The sequence below is a fragment of the Paralichthys olivaceus genome, chromosome 14 (assembly GCF_024713975.1).
Source record: "Paralichthys olivaceus isolate ysfri-2021 chromosome 14, ASM2471397v2, whole genome shotgun sequence".
Lineage (NCBI taxonomy): Eukaryota > Metazoa > Chordata > Actinopteri > Pleuronectiformes > Paralichthyidae > Paralichthys > Paralichthys olivaceus.
In genome coordinates, this window is record NC_091106.1 from 16,405,284 (window position 1) to 16,419,565 (window position 14,282).

General features: G+C 45.1%; 1 long non-coding RNA gene across 1 annotated transcript; it reads right to left on the reverse strand.

The window, feature by feature from the left end:
• Positions 1-400: 400 nt before the first annotated feature.
• Positions 401-8,533, reverse strand: LOC138413709 (uncharacterized). Its single transcript, XR_011246122.1, has 2 exons — positions 5,609-8,533; positions 401-713 (listed from the first exon to the last, which is right to left on the reverse strand). It is a non-coding gene; the product is annotated as an uncharacterized lncRNA (long non-coding RNA).
• Between the last annotated feature and the right edge of the window lie 5,749 nt (positions 8,534-14,282).

Below are 14,282 nucleotides of genomic sequence, written 5' to 3' on the forward strand. Positions count from 1 at the left end.
GTTGGAACGCGGCGGGCCTGAGCCATGAGCTGGGAGACAGAGGTGTGACAAACGATGGATGCCTTGATTTATGGGTCCTTCTGCGAGACTACGGGAAAGGACAATCTTCTCTCGCCCAATTTTGTTTAACTCTAAAGGGCCTTTGGAGACCCACCACACAAAGGCTAAAAAAGTAGAGAACTTCACTCTATTCAAAACACATGTCAAAAATTGGAGCAGTGGTGTAACACTGTGCTTTTGTCCCAGTCTAGTTTCTGTCACACAAATCTCCACATTTCCCATCAGCTCTAATTCTATTAGTCACGGCCCATCCACACTCCAAAAAAATACAGTTTTCCACATTATAGAGATGAGAAATAGACTCAACTCAATTACATACAGTAACCCTCAAACAAATAAGTCAAATATAGCTCAGGGCCAAAATACATTTTATATCACAGAGAGAAAAACAAAAGAGCAGGCGATAAAAAGATCTCCCACATTTCACAGCATACAGTATTTCTAAGTCATTTCCTGTAAAACTCTACGATAGTCTGAGTGTGGCTTGGAAACATCTTTCAGTTGCCGAGCCCCCAGCCTTGACCTCGGGGGTCAAAGTCAGTCAGGCTCTTCCTGTCTGTGGCTTTTCCCAGGATCCCCTGCCTGTCGGCATGTCAGCACCTCTCCTGTCTCCTCACCAACTCAGGATGTTGCTTTTGCCTTCCAAGAGTTTCCTGAAACCGGAGGAAAAAAAAAGATCGGTTTCCATGCAGGGGTCACTTGGTGTGAAAGAAGAAAAGCCATTAAATATTACTGTTTTGTATATTTGACTCAATTTTACAAACTCGCTGCCCTTTGACTTGGGCCTATTTGTGGATGTGAGGATGTGTCGGCCCGTCGGGAAAGAAAAGTGCATAGAGAGAATTGTTTTTATGAAGGGTAAACACATGAGCCACCTCTCCCATTTTCCATACATTTTTTTTTCTCCAGACAGTAGCTACCCATTTGCTCCAACTATTTTCCTTTAAACTACGATCACGCACTGAAAATTATTCAATTTTTATCCTTGTGTTTGGGACAGAATGCCTTTGACATTTAACCACAGCACTAATGGAGAACATGCAGGAAGCCTGAGCTGGAAGCAGCTTTTTCATTCCTCGTCACTAAGATAATTAAAGTTAGCACTAAAACGGGGTCACGGTCTGATTAGAGGGCATGATGGACAATTAAGGGTGACGTTGCTAAAAAAGCGAAGCGGTTTTGAGCAGAGGTGACTGGAAATGGGGCACGTTATAAAACCGCATGTAGGTGCCTCTCTCTTTCTCCCTTTTTTCCTCTCTCTTTCTCCAGGTACTGAGAGGAGGAATGAGGGCTAAATGACAAGGTTGCACCCCCGGCAACAGACGTCCTGATTACTTTTTGTCTCGAGCCTCACAGCAACCCCAAATAAACCAGAGGCTCCAAACCTATACACTCAATTAACAGCCATGTTTACGGTGAAGAAGTTCGCTGTGCATGCACACCTTTGTCTAAACTTTGATATTAAGCCTGTCATGAATGTTTAAAAATTCTCCTTAGCCCCTGCAGTATACCCGTAACTCTTATTCCCTTGTTGAGCAGCCCAAAGAGTACGTGTGTATAAATGGAAGGCCTGTCATTTCACATTCATTAAAAGTGAAGTTCCAAAATTAATAATGTAAAAATATGGGTTTTAATTAGTCTTCTATTCTGCCCAATGTACTTAAATTGGATCATCTAGTCCCCGATGCCCTTTCACTTAATAAAGAATTAGCCTGTGATGTTCTGAGCTTGACAGGTAGGATAAAGTGGAGAAAATCACTGCTGTTATATAAAGGATATATCCGTTTGTACGTAATTTGCAGCTTAGTCAATTTGACAGAGGGGAGGTTCCCTGCCATGGATCCCGTGCAGGTTTCCTTTTAATGCATTTCTATCATGTTATGGCGTGACCACACCATTGCCTTGCACTGCTCATTTCTGTCATATAATTAGTGACATTAATCCAATTTGATTGGATATCTGCCTCACTCTGGCTGGAGCATTACTTTTGAGTCGTATCTGAACCTACGCAGACGAGGTTCCTGCTCAGTGTGATCAAGTCCACTGAAGTTTTTAAGTGCTATTTAAAATTTCAATTTCATTTTTTTTATTTTGCCTGTCATATCACACCTTAATTTTTTTATTTTTAAAAATTAGATTAAGTGACACTATTGTATGATTGAGATTGCACAGGGACACTCAACACTCTGATAAAAACAGCCTCCACTTGTGATCGTCCAAATCTCAAAGCTCGTTGCATCTTGGAGGTTAAATAGGGGGTGTTTAAAAGAGGCTTTAGTTGAAAGCATATGGCATCTATGAGTGATCCTTTACATTCAGTGGCCATATACTGGTGTTTGTGTGCGGTTGAGTGGGTGTTGTCGCACTGTTCTCAGGCAACGAGCCCAGACAGCCCTCACCCTCTCCTCTCTCTCTCTCTCTCTCTCACTCCCTCGCGCGGGACAGGCACAGCTGTCAGATCAAAATCAATCGCATTTTAAAGGACGTGCGAGCTAAATATTTCATTCTTGCCTTGGGAACCAATTAAGTGCTACATATGAAGTCAGAAGGACTGGTTGAGCCGGAGTCGTACTGGTGCGTACCAGCTGCTCCATTGCTTACTCCAACCCCCCTTTACCCCATGCAAATGTGTCAGTGTGAACATTCGAGTTCAATTACCTAGTGATGTTTTAAAAATGCACCAAAGCCAGACTGGCAGTCCGGAATTGGAGGGGATCCACCCCAGGTATGTTGTTTATTTAGTTGTTGTCTGTTGTGCTGGCTGTAACCCATTTGCCCTGATTGCAGATGTAAAGGATTGCAGTGATAGGAGGGACCGGGGCCTTCAAAGTGCCATGTGTCAGAGAACACCTCGCACCGGATGGCGGGGACAACTGGCATCTATTTCTCAAACCATGACCCCTGCCTCCCTCTCCCATTACACTGCATCACTACCCACACACAAAATAAGGAGCTATTTTCAAATGTAATCTTTGTGAATGTACCCTCCTGGTGCCCTTTATATATACATTTTCTTTTTCTTTTTTTGCTAATGCAAATTTTTGTCCTTTTTATTTGCTCTTTTGTCCACTTCTCCGTTTCCACTTCTTTTTAATCAGATTCCCTGGGTATGATAAATCACGGTGTATGTTTTCCTTTCGGAGTTACAACAATGTATCGCGTCCTTCCAGAGCATCTGCTTTGTCAATCTAAAGGACGAGTAAAAAACATGTTTAGACTTAAAGTGTGCGCTAAGACTGAAGAAAGGCAGGGGTGAACAGATGAGAGAGTGAGGGAAAAGGGAAAAAGTCACACTTGGAAGGTTAAAGAGTGTGTGTGTGTGGGAGTGGGGGAAGCTGAAAGCGAAAGAGTAGTCGAGGTAGAAAAGAACAAATCTGATGGAGCAAAAACAGAAAGTGAGAGAAAAACAAAGGCAAAAGAGAGTAGAACAGACAGCGAGAGAGAGTGAGAGAGAGAGAGAATGAGGCAAAGTGAGAGACGGCGCAAAAAGGAAACAGTGTGAAAGAGAGAGCGAGAGAAAGGAAAAGTGGGAGAAAAAGAGAGAGAGAGAGACAGGGAGGGAGTATGATTGATAACGGTGCTGACAGAGCCCCTCTGGCCATGCTCTCTGTGGCAGTTTGGGGAGACAGGGCCTCCCCGCGTGAGACCGAGCTGCCCCTCGCCACTGTCCCAGCACACACTCCACATCTGGTGGGATCGCCCACGCTAGGTCAGGGGTCGCGGCACCATGGGGCTACTTTCGGACTCACATCCCCAGAATGCTCGGAGAAAAAACTAGGGGCCTACTGGGTCCTCACAATAATCAGCATTTTGAAAGTACAAGCATGAGCTTAATCACTCCTCAGGAATATTTTTCCAGTTGCACTGACCTGGGGACATGGTAAGGTAAAATTAAAATAAATAAATAAAAATGATTTTTAGCTAAACTGTGATCACAAAAACAAAAGCTCTGTTGAAGGTAAGTAGAGATTAATGTGCTGATGTGCAATGTGTACCCTGTGTGTGTGTGTGTGTGTGTGTGTGTGTGTGTGTGTGTGTGCTCCCATCCAGTATATGTGTGTATTACTGCCCGTGTGCGAGGAGACAACACTGATGAATTAGAGATAAATAATGAAGTAGCTCTGGGACTGATTTGTGATAGCAAGAGGGCCCATCAACAGAGAACACTAATACTTTTGAATGCTATGCCGTTTGATGTTGATCAAGTTCAACTCGGTTGACAGGACTGAGAAGACTGTGGGGAGCACAGGGACCGTACCAGAGAACCTACTCAGACAGGTGAAAGAGGAGAGGGACAATACCACTCAGACACACTCACATACGCAGCCACTCACACATACAAACGCACCCCACACTACACACACACACAGGCCCTGATCCAGTGCACGGAGTTATTTGAACATTTTACCTTTAAACAAGAAAAAGTTAACTCATCATTTGAGGTACTTTATACATTTAGAATCCACTTTTTGATAATTATCTCGTTGGAATTCTTAAGAAACACATCAAATATGGCACGGCGCCCAATTTTTTTGTCCATAGACATTCATGACATGCCACTGTTCCTCCATCGCTCGGGGCACGGGTCATTTTGAAAGTGTCACCATTTAACCGGGGGGAGGGTTGGGTCTCCATACCTCCAGCATTAGCCCATGTGGGCAGAGTTCGGGTGTGTGGAGAGCGTGGCCTCATTATGAAGGAGATAAAGACCGTTAAGGCTGTTTGGTCTTGGGCCGGCTCCAGCCCCTATGGTGAAACACACCTGCTCCCCTCTTTAAAAAGCCCTGCTCCAGTTTAGCTCTTGGCCACGGACGAGTAATGACCTATCCAGGGGGCCGTAACGCCCGCTTCGTTTAGCCTGTCGTTAAGACCCAGAGTCAGCAGCATACTGCGGCACAGTACCGTGCCAAAACTCAGTACAGGGTGTCCTTGCCAAAGATCTAACATCAAGCCTACTCTGTTAGAATATGGATAACTAACCAGCTAACCACATTAATGAAATGGCAGAATGCATTTGGCAGCGTTACTCTCCACTTGAAGAATTTCTTTTAGACATATTGTCGACTGGGTTTGATACTGTGATAATTTGACCGAATCATCAACATGAATATAAATCAAAAATTAAGCCCTTGTATCTTGGCCAATAGGAGCGGACTCAAGAATACAGTACCCACTTAATAATTAGAGAACATAAAGTTGCAGCTTGACACTGCTTGGTTCCCATTGTTGTCCTGTCTTTGTTGTTACACACACACAAACACTCACAGACATGCACAAACACACAGAGCGAAGACACACACACACACACACACACACACACAGACATGCATGAACGTGCCCACACGGAACATGCATGTGCACACACATACCCGTGCAGAGGCACACACGTGCACGCACACGCATTCTCACACACAAGCGTACTCACACACATATAAAGATTTCCCAGTTTCCCAGTTATGTTTTCATCAAAGCTTTTCTTTGGCACTACAGAGCAGCGTCAGTATGGTAATGTGTTGTGCTGCCTGGAAAGCTGTCAAAAAGCTCCCACCTTGGATGAGAGACCACGGTAATTCAACTGGGCTCCTGTCTTCTGTGTGTTCAGGTCTCCTCATTATTCCGCTTTGCAGGGTAATGGCGTCTTGCACTGTTTTATCTGTCAGCTCACAGCAAACTATAGTTTTTTAGCCCTGTATATTAGATGCTAACATCAAAGGCAGCTGTCTTGACACAGGAGAGAAAGAAAAAAAATTGTTGCGTAAAAAAATGGAAACACTCCCGGTAGGCGAAAATTGAATCTCTTTACGTCTGGGGTGATGTGTGTATTGAGAATAGATTTGCTGGTTGGCGTCTATGTGTTTGTTCTCGAGTAAACAGCAAGGCTTGTTTGGGTGTAACTGTCAGGTATATGCGTGCGCCCCGTGTGAAAATGGGTTTGTTCGCAAAGTGGGAGTTAGAAAAAAAACAGCAACACAAATTCACTCTAGCTGTCTGATCAATGGGGATTTAAGTTACCAGTGACAACTGCATAGCAGATGTCAAGAGACGTAGACCCCTCACATACCACAGCAATGCTAGCTGCATATTCTATCAGCAGGTTTGTGACTTGTCTCTTTTTACCCGGCTGAACACCTCCGAGAAGTGATTTGTTGATGCGCCAGTTAGATCATGTGCGCACACATTTTTGTTTTGGAGTTATAAGTTTCAAAAAAAGTGCAGCACCAAAACTAAAATCTGGCACCATCCTCCACCCTCCTCCTGCCCCCCCTGCACTCACCTCTATTTGGGCATGTGGGGTTTTATGCCCCCTTAGGTGGTGGCAGATTTGTATACAGTGTGTGTGTTTATTGCAAGACTGTGTGTTGTGAGGTATAATCTGTGTTTATAGGAGTAGATGAATGTGTGTGTGTGTTGGGGGGGTGTAGCGTTCTTCAGAAGACGTGAGTAGAGCAAATTAAAACTCACCGCAGGAAATGAGCGCCCTTGGCACTCCTCTTCCCAAGCAGCTGCACACACCCCAACCATCATCTGCCATTTTGACACATCCACGGGGCGTAGCAGGCAGCGACAAGGGGGGAGCAAGGGGTGCCAACGCGACACCCACGGCTGCGAGCATCGCCGGGCCGCAGCCTCCAGCCAAACAGGTGTGTGACATCATGCCGCTGGTTCCTCTTCGGGGGCCCGGGGAGCAGGCTGGGGGACCGGAGCAGAAAGGGGGGTGGAGGAGGAAACAAAGGGAGGTTAGGTCTCTACCTGACAAGCTCATTGATAACGTTTGGGACACGAGCCCTGAAGTCGATGGCAAATTGCCTCTAATGTCTCCTGGAGATCACGGGCCAAAGTCAGGTGCTGGGCGCTAAATGGGCTCATTAGTTATGATTTTTTTCTTCCTTTTTTTGGACTTTGCAAGGAGTTTCACACGCACACATGCACACACACGCACACCATGTCAGAGATGGTTGAAGCCAGAGGGCCTTTGTAAACTTGGGGCGTCATCATAACTCAAGACAGGGTTACAGTTGAGCCCAAATGTTGAGACCTTTTCCTCTCAGCTCTGTGCAGCACATACAAAGCAGGACAATTTGGGTTTGGCGTTTTGACTATTTCAACAACTGAGACTGGCTGGGTTATCTGGGGAATACAAATCGAAATGATCAGTTCCACGCAATGTGATTTTTTTTCTTCATCAAATCTGAAACCGGAGCAAAATTTAACAGAGAGGCAACAAATGAAATCAGAACGTAGCTATTTAGAATTCTCAGCACGTCTCCCACATACACTCCTCTTCGCACTTCAGTCGAATCCCCCAGCGACAGATCCTGTAACAGAGGAGAGGGAGGCTGTGAGTAGCCTGGGGGGTTCCTAAAGGCACCCGTCTGGGACCTGCTTCATAATCAGTGGACAGAGAGGATAGTGGTGGTACAGCTTCCCAGAGCCACTCTCTCCCCCTGGCTGCCCGAACTCTGGTAAGCACCCCAGGGCTACCTGTTAAGGTGTTCCCCCTGGTCCAGTCTCTCTTCCTGGGCAAAAAACTTGCATACAGTCTACTGTCTCCAGACTACAGATGATCTGGGTGCTGATTGGGTGAAGGGGACAGGAATTCCGTCTGTGTGCTGTTTGTGTACGTTTGTTCACAAATTGATGTTGATGTACACACGCTTATGCATGCATGGCCCCATTATGCATGTGCGAGCACCACCATATGTGTGTGTGTATCTGCTAATGCACACACATGTTGGTGCTTTCTGCATGTGCAAATGTTGTGCCTGGTTTCTTGTGTTGCTAAGAGGAGGTTTATTATTGTTAGTTGTCAAGGAGACATTGTGAGGGAGTGGGAATTACTCACCCACATGGACGTAACTGTATGCCAAGTAACAGCCTGGACAATACAAGTCTCTCTGCAGACCTCTGTGGTCCTTATCAACAATAATGCTAGTTAATAATTTGAAATGGCTCTAATTAGTCTACAGTGAAATGAACTGCTGTAGTCTAATATGAAATGATATTCCTGATGATAAAGTTCTTAAAAAGACAGCAGGCCATAGACTAAAGTTGAAATACAGCTGCTGATGTGTGTTGTTGGATTTCTTTTACATTTTTAGAAAAAAATATATTATGACATGTTGTCTAGGATCTGTTTTATCTGTCTGAGTTTTTATTGTAGTTATTGTAGGTATATGTAACATTGGCTGTGTTTCTCTTTCCATAGTCAAGAACAATATTCCCTTGACTGCGCCTCAGGGTATATCTCCTCCTTTCCGCTGTTCTACAGCAGACCTCAACATCACCGCTGCTGTTGCAGATGCAGAAAACACTGTAGTGGTAAGCAACCAGGGAGGCAGGTCCGAGGCTGCAGCCCTGGACTTTCTAATTCAGGCCCTGGCCAAGGGATCTGGGAGACATAGAAGATTTTAACAAACACACTGGCCATCTCCAAATCTGCCGTGTGTGCTCAGCCGTCCATGGTTCTTCAAGATATCTGGAGAAGAGGGAGGGTGGGTGGGAGGCTTTGGGGAGGTGGGGTGTACAAGGCAGAGAGAGCCAGGACTGTGCCGTCTCTCCAGTTTGGTTTGGTCCGAGCACAGAGCCAGCTGGCCTCATTAGGACTTGATGGGAGGCGGGCTGGCATGAGACATGCACATGCATGCACACATCAACAAATGTAGTGTGAAGCGTGGCCTGATGCCCGTGAAAGACCCACACGAAAGTTTTTTTCTTCGTCATTTTTTCCTTTTTTCTATTGAGTGCACTGTGGCTCATGGGCAGAGGGAGTGTATGATGTGGGGGAACATGATCATTAGTTTATGTCTCTCTTTAAGGTGCTGTCTTTACCTGGCTCACCTGAGCTACCTCAGTGCACTTGAGTGCTTGTTTGAGGGAGGCACGAACCATGAACGGGGGCGATGAGGGTTGGGGTTGGAAGGAGTGGAGCAGGTATAAAGGGACGAGAGGATATGATTCATGGTAGGGTGGGTTCATCACGAGAGACGGCCGCTGACCTACAGTCTGAGGGCCGTTGGACCGGAACCAAGGCCTTGTTCCGACAGAGCGAGTGTAGCGTGAGCTGTGACGGATGGCGCCGGTCTGTTTGAAAGCCCCTGAGCAGGTGTGTGTCTCGCTCACATCTGCAGGCAAGCACAGTGAACCGAGACCAAATGGCAGACGCACGGGGCCCATCGGGTACCTGTGCACTGAGACACACTAATGATTATGGATGCAGGCCTATTAACGGTCACATCTGTAAGGGAGAACAACAACCAGCGCACTGGGAGTGAGTCAGCAGTTTTAACTCCCCTCTGGAACATAGACATGCTGGTGTCAATGTTGGGATAAAAACTCAAAACGCTGCTATTCCCTGAGTTCAAGTCCAGGTATGAACCTCTACTCAGGCTCCACCAAAAAAATGCGCGGCTCTCCTTCCTCCTCGAGCGCAGAAGAAGTTTACTTGTTGAACTTGAAAACCGGCAATTTCTCGAGCTGGATTTCAGGGCAGAAACTGAAGGACGATCTGAAATAAAAAAAGAAGTCGTGGCTACAGCTCAACGCTAAATTATCAAATGAATTCATCAACTTAAAAACAGCGTTAAATATTAATTCTAAGAGTATAGGTAATAAATTAAATATTACTCATTGACTCATTATTTAAAAATGCATAATATGATTTGCATAGTTTTATCCTGATAGGAAATAATAATGGGTAGTTGTCTTGTAGCGTCTTTCATGACGGATGAAGCTTGCGTCTTTTTGTTCCCTCATCATCCCTCTCTCTACTTGCTTCTCATTAAAGTTTTAACGCAGGCTGTTTTAATTGTCAATCCTTTGACAGGTTGATAAAAGCAACTTGACAATTAAGTTCATTGGCTCCGCTATGCATATTAATTAGGTCTTATTTGGGTTTCTATTGTTATTGGAAGGAGCACTCATGGTGTAGCAAAATGTCATCCATTAACTTCCCTCTTCTCAGAACTTAATGTAATTAAGCTTGCTATTGTATGACTACGAGAGGAGACTCTAGAGAGGGGAACTTTTAGTATTCATTGTATAAATGAGTAATGCCATTCCTGTGACACTGCAACAACGCTATTCCTCCAAAATCAGCCATTCACAACTTTATTATCTGTAACAAGTGCTGCCTGCTCTTGTTTCGTTAACGGACAAAGGAAGCGTGCTTTCATGTCACCGTGTGTGCATGTGCTGTGTGTGTGCGTGTGGGTTTGTTTATGAATGTGTGAAGCAGAGATGAAGCAAGACAGGGCGTGCGCGTCAGACGGGAAAACGAAGCAGGACATAAAGGGCGCGGAGAGTCTCAGCGCTGGGAGGGAGGGATAGGAAAACGAAGGAGTGGTGGAGTCGAGGTGGGGGTGTTTGAGCAGATTACCCAGTGCACCTTGCTCAACTCTGCAGGCCCACACACTCACATCAAAGTGGTACCCCCTATCTGCCCGAGGCTTAGTCGGCCCCTGTCCACCCCCCATGTCACTCCATACATCCTCCTGTTCATGTTGAATAATTGACAGTTCTGTTTTACATGCTCAGCATTTGCCAGGACATGGAAGTGTGACTCCAAACAGGGCATGACTCTGAGATGTGCTGTGCGTTGGGTCGACTTCATTAGAATGTGCCCTACTAATGCTCCGCACGCACCCTGAGCTGAATACCATCTAGCTAAACCTACAGAGGAGTTGTTTGTTGAAACAGAAAGGTGGCTTTGGTGATAAATACGCGCGTTCGCTGCAGTTTTATCGAGACTTAATCGTCCACATAGCTTAAAGAGTTTTCTCCTTCCCACATGTGTGAGTTGACAGCAGGTTGAATTTGCCAGCCAGGTTTATGAAGGGAGCAACAACTCCCTTCATTACAATAAGACTGTTTTCAGCTCCTTCTTTGAAGACACTGGGCACTGTCTGGTGTGCACTTACATTCGGAATCTGCTGAACTTGTTGGATGTCACTCAAGACCGCCAGAATGGCCATGCATAGCAAAGGACAATGACTGCCCAGGGTACGTGAAGGGGGCTGCAGTGTTTGTGCCAGGGCGATCTCTGAAGTCAAATAAGCCATTATCAGTCTGTCAAGCCAGGTCTCATTTGAGGTCTCTTAATAACAGTTAGGCAGTTTAGTGAAGTCGCTATCAGTGCTCTGCTAATGGCTTTTTACAACTACTGTAGAGAAATTGGACAAAGAACTAAAGTGATAAAGTCAGTTTGCAACAGGGCGGTAAGTTTCTCCAGTTTTAATCTGCTCTTGTTTATGCAGTGAAAAATATCAAAGCCGTGTATTTGCATGACATAGGTTACTGAGGCTTTACTGTTGTGTGGTGTGGTATGGTCCTTAAAGCAGGGGAGGGAAAGGCCAGGCTGTTCATTTGATAGTTTACCTTGACCCCTGAAGTGTGTCGCTCGCACCCTGAGGGCTTGGGCTGGCAAAACCTTTCTCAGTCCCCCCTGGGAATGATAATCTCAACGTGGGCGTTTACCACGGACACCAGACACAACACCATTAGCCACAGCTCCGCTGCTGCTCATTAGGACCCTCGATCGATACAGGCGGCCACAGGAATCGCCAGTGCTGCGGAACCGGCTATCACTCTTCAGAGTTATTATCGTAAACAGCACTGGCCAAGATTTAGGGCAGTACCCCACTTTTGCCATTTCTATTGGAAATAGAGGGTTGGAAGGGCAATAACTGACAGAGCGAGGCCCTTCTCAGGACACTATATTGTATCATTTGTTCTGAAACTTTGTGCTGTGTGGAGTCATAGCCTTGCAATAAAATTAGAAGCAGTCGGGAAACATTACTCTGTACGCTGCTCTTTTCTCTGGGGTTTGGTATTATGACATGGTCGGAGCAGAAAAACACTGACACAGAGGAAGCCCACTCATTACCGTGTAGATATTTGAGTGCTGATGTCTCCCTCATTGAGTGTCAAAAACAAAGTGTGAGTCGTTTAAGCGGACAACGAATACTGTGATTTGCTGACTTTGCAAAGCAGCTCGGTCGACCACATAAAATGTGATGTAGAAAAAAAGAAAGGTTTAAATCCATAGGGGTCGAAATGTGAGCGACTAAATGCAAAATGACAATGCTATTTTTAAAATGCGTCTGTGCACCATGTGACCTCCGTTTGATACCACCGCAAAAAGCAAATCTAATTATTTTCCAATTCTTTTCCCCCCCTGAAACATGAGGTGCACAGACATTAGTCACAGGAAACTGTAGATGAAAAGACAAAAAAAAAAACAAAAAAAAAAACAAGGATAGTCTGCTGGTTTCTGGCAGAGGAGAGAATAATATTGAGGCAAAATTGTGAAAATAAGAAAAAGGGGAGATGTATTGATTTTTGGTGGAGCCAGGGAAAGAAAAGAGAGGGAATAAAGAAGTGCTCTTTGGCCGATGTGTCCAAATGATGTCTCGGGGGAGGTTCTTAATGGTGGGGGGAGGGGCGGAGGGGGGTTCAGGGGGTGAGGTGGGGGTGACGGGGGCAGGTGCCTACCCTGACTAAGGCATGGAACTGCCCTTAGGCTAGGGCTAATGGTATTGGCTGAGCTTACTTTAAGCAGCTCTTTCCTAATGGCCAACTATGAGTGTGCCACAGGATAGACAGGTATTGATTGGTTCAAATGCTCTTGAGTTGACAAGAACTGAAAGTCCCTCAAGCATATACAATCTCGCAGCAAATTATGTCACACGGAAAGGTGATTAAAAACAGGAGCTCGGGGCAGGCACACTCATTAAAAGTGTATATGATATTTCTCTTGTTGTCCTTGTAGGCTACTGCTCTGTCTTCCTTGTGTTTACTCTGTTTTTCCTCCTCCCTGCCAAAGCCTTTGTCTCTCTCTGCTGTTTGTTTTCCTGAGTGAGAAATGTCTGTTTATACATTATGAAATTCCACCAGCAACAACAGTCTTCAAAACTTATTTTTCCACAATGGAGCTCCAGTGCGTTGACGCTTTAACCTCCATTGCATCAGTCCAGGAGGTGCAAGTATATACTGTAGTTATATGCTGGTGCACGAATTGTCATTTGAATGGAGTCAAATGTTCTGACATTCTTTAAAAAATGAATACAGGTGTGATGCGTTCGCTTTAGGAAAAAAAGAAGGTGCAACATACGGGTATAGCACCGAGAACAATGCCATATATTTGCTTTGTTGTCATGCCCCCCTTCCTCATACACACATACAAAAAATGCTGTGTACAAGATTTTCTCTTATTCACAAGGGGCGCTTTCTAGACTGCTTGAGGCATCTGCTTTGATTGCATAATTCCCATGAGGCGAACAACACAAAACAAAAATACTGACTGAATTCAGACTTATAATATACCGAACAAATAACATACCAGCCTCACTCTTCAAAACCATAGTTCTCTAAAGAAAAGGAATTGGAGAGTAAATTTCAAAGTTGAAAGCTTAGCTCTTTTGCAGTGAATGCAGGAATGAGGGTGAAAGATGAAACAAACTTTTTTTTTTTTCCCTCTCCTGGCTGGAAATGTGCAGCATTACCAAAACAAATAGGCCATAGCACATGCATTTAGGTGCACTTAAGCTAAAGTGGTACCTATCATAGATACCATAAAGTATTTTTTAAGCCGTAAATGCTGCGGATATTTCAAGAGCAACTGGCGAGGAAATGTTTTATTATGGAGAGGTAATACGGCAGGTCCCCCCCACGTCATCTGGTGCTCTGCCAAGTGTGGCACGACAGTTTCAAGCAAAGCAAACAGTGTCGAACAAATGAAAGTTAAATAAAATGACGGGTCCTTTTTCCTCAGGAAAACAAAAAAAAAGGGGGGGAAGCGAGAGAAAGAGAAAGATTTTCTGCATCCAAATGATACGGCTGCAGTCAAAGCTCACAGTTTTCTTCTCTTTCGATTAAATGCTCTTTCTCTGGCTGTTTGTGCTTTACAGTGGAGTGTGCTACATCGCTACTTTCTTCTCTACAGGGGCCCCTGGGCTCCCCAAGCAATAGGAGTAAATTAGAGTGCACCTGTTCCAGCTCCAAGATAAGCCATCTCCAGAGGATTTCCTCTGAGTAAAATGAAGTGAGTGAAGAATAAACAGAATATCACAGCATTACTCCGCCAAGGTGAAGTTGCTGCTGCTCTGGGGACACGGTTCGTTTTGCACAACACCCAGCAAAATATCCTCTATAAACCTCTGCATGTGAGACTGTAGGAATGGTCTCTGCTCACAGCGGAGAGAATAGGCGCTGCACTTTTTGTGTTG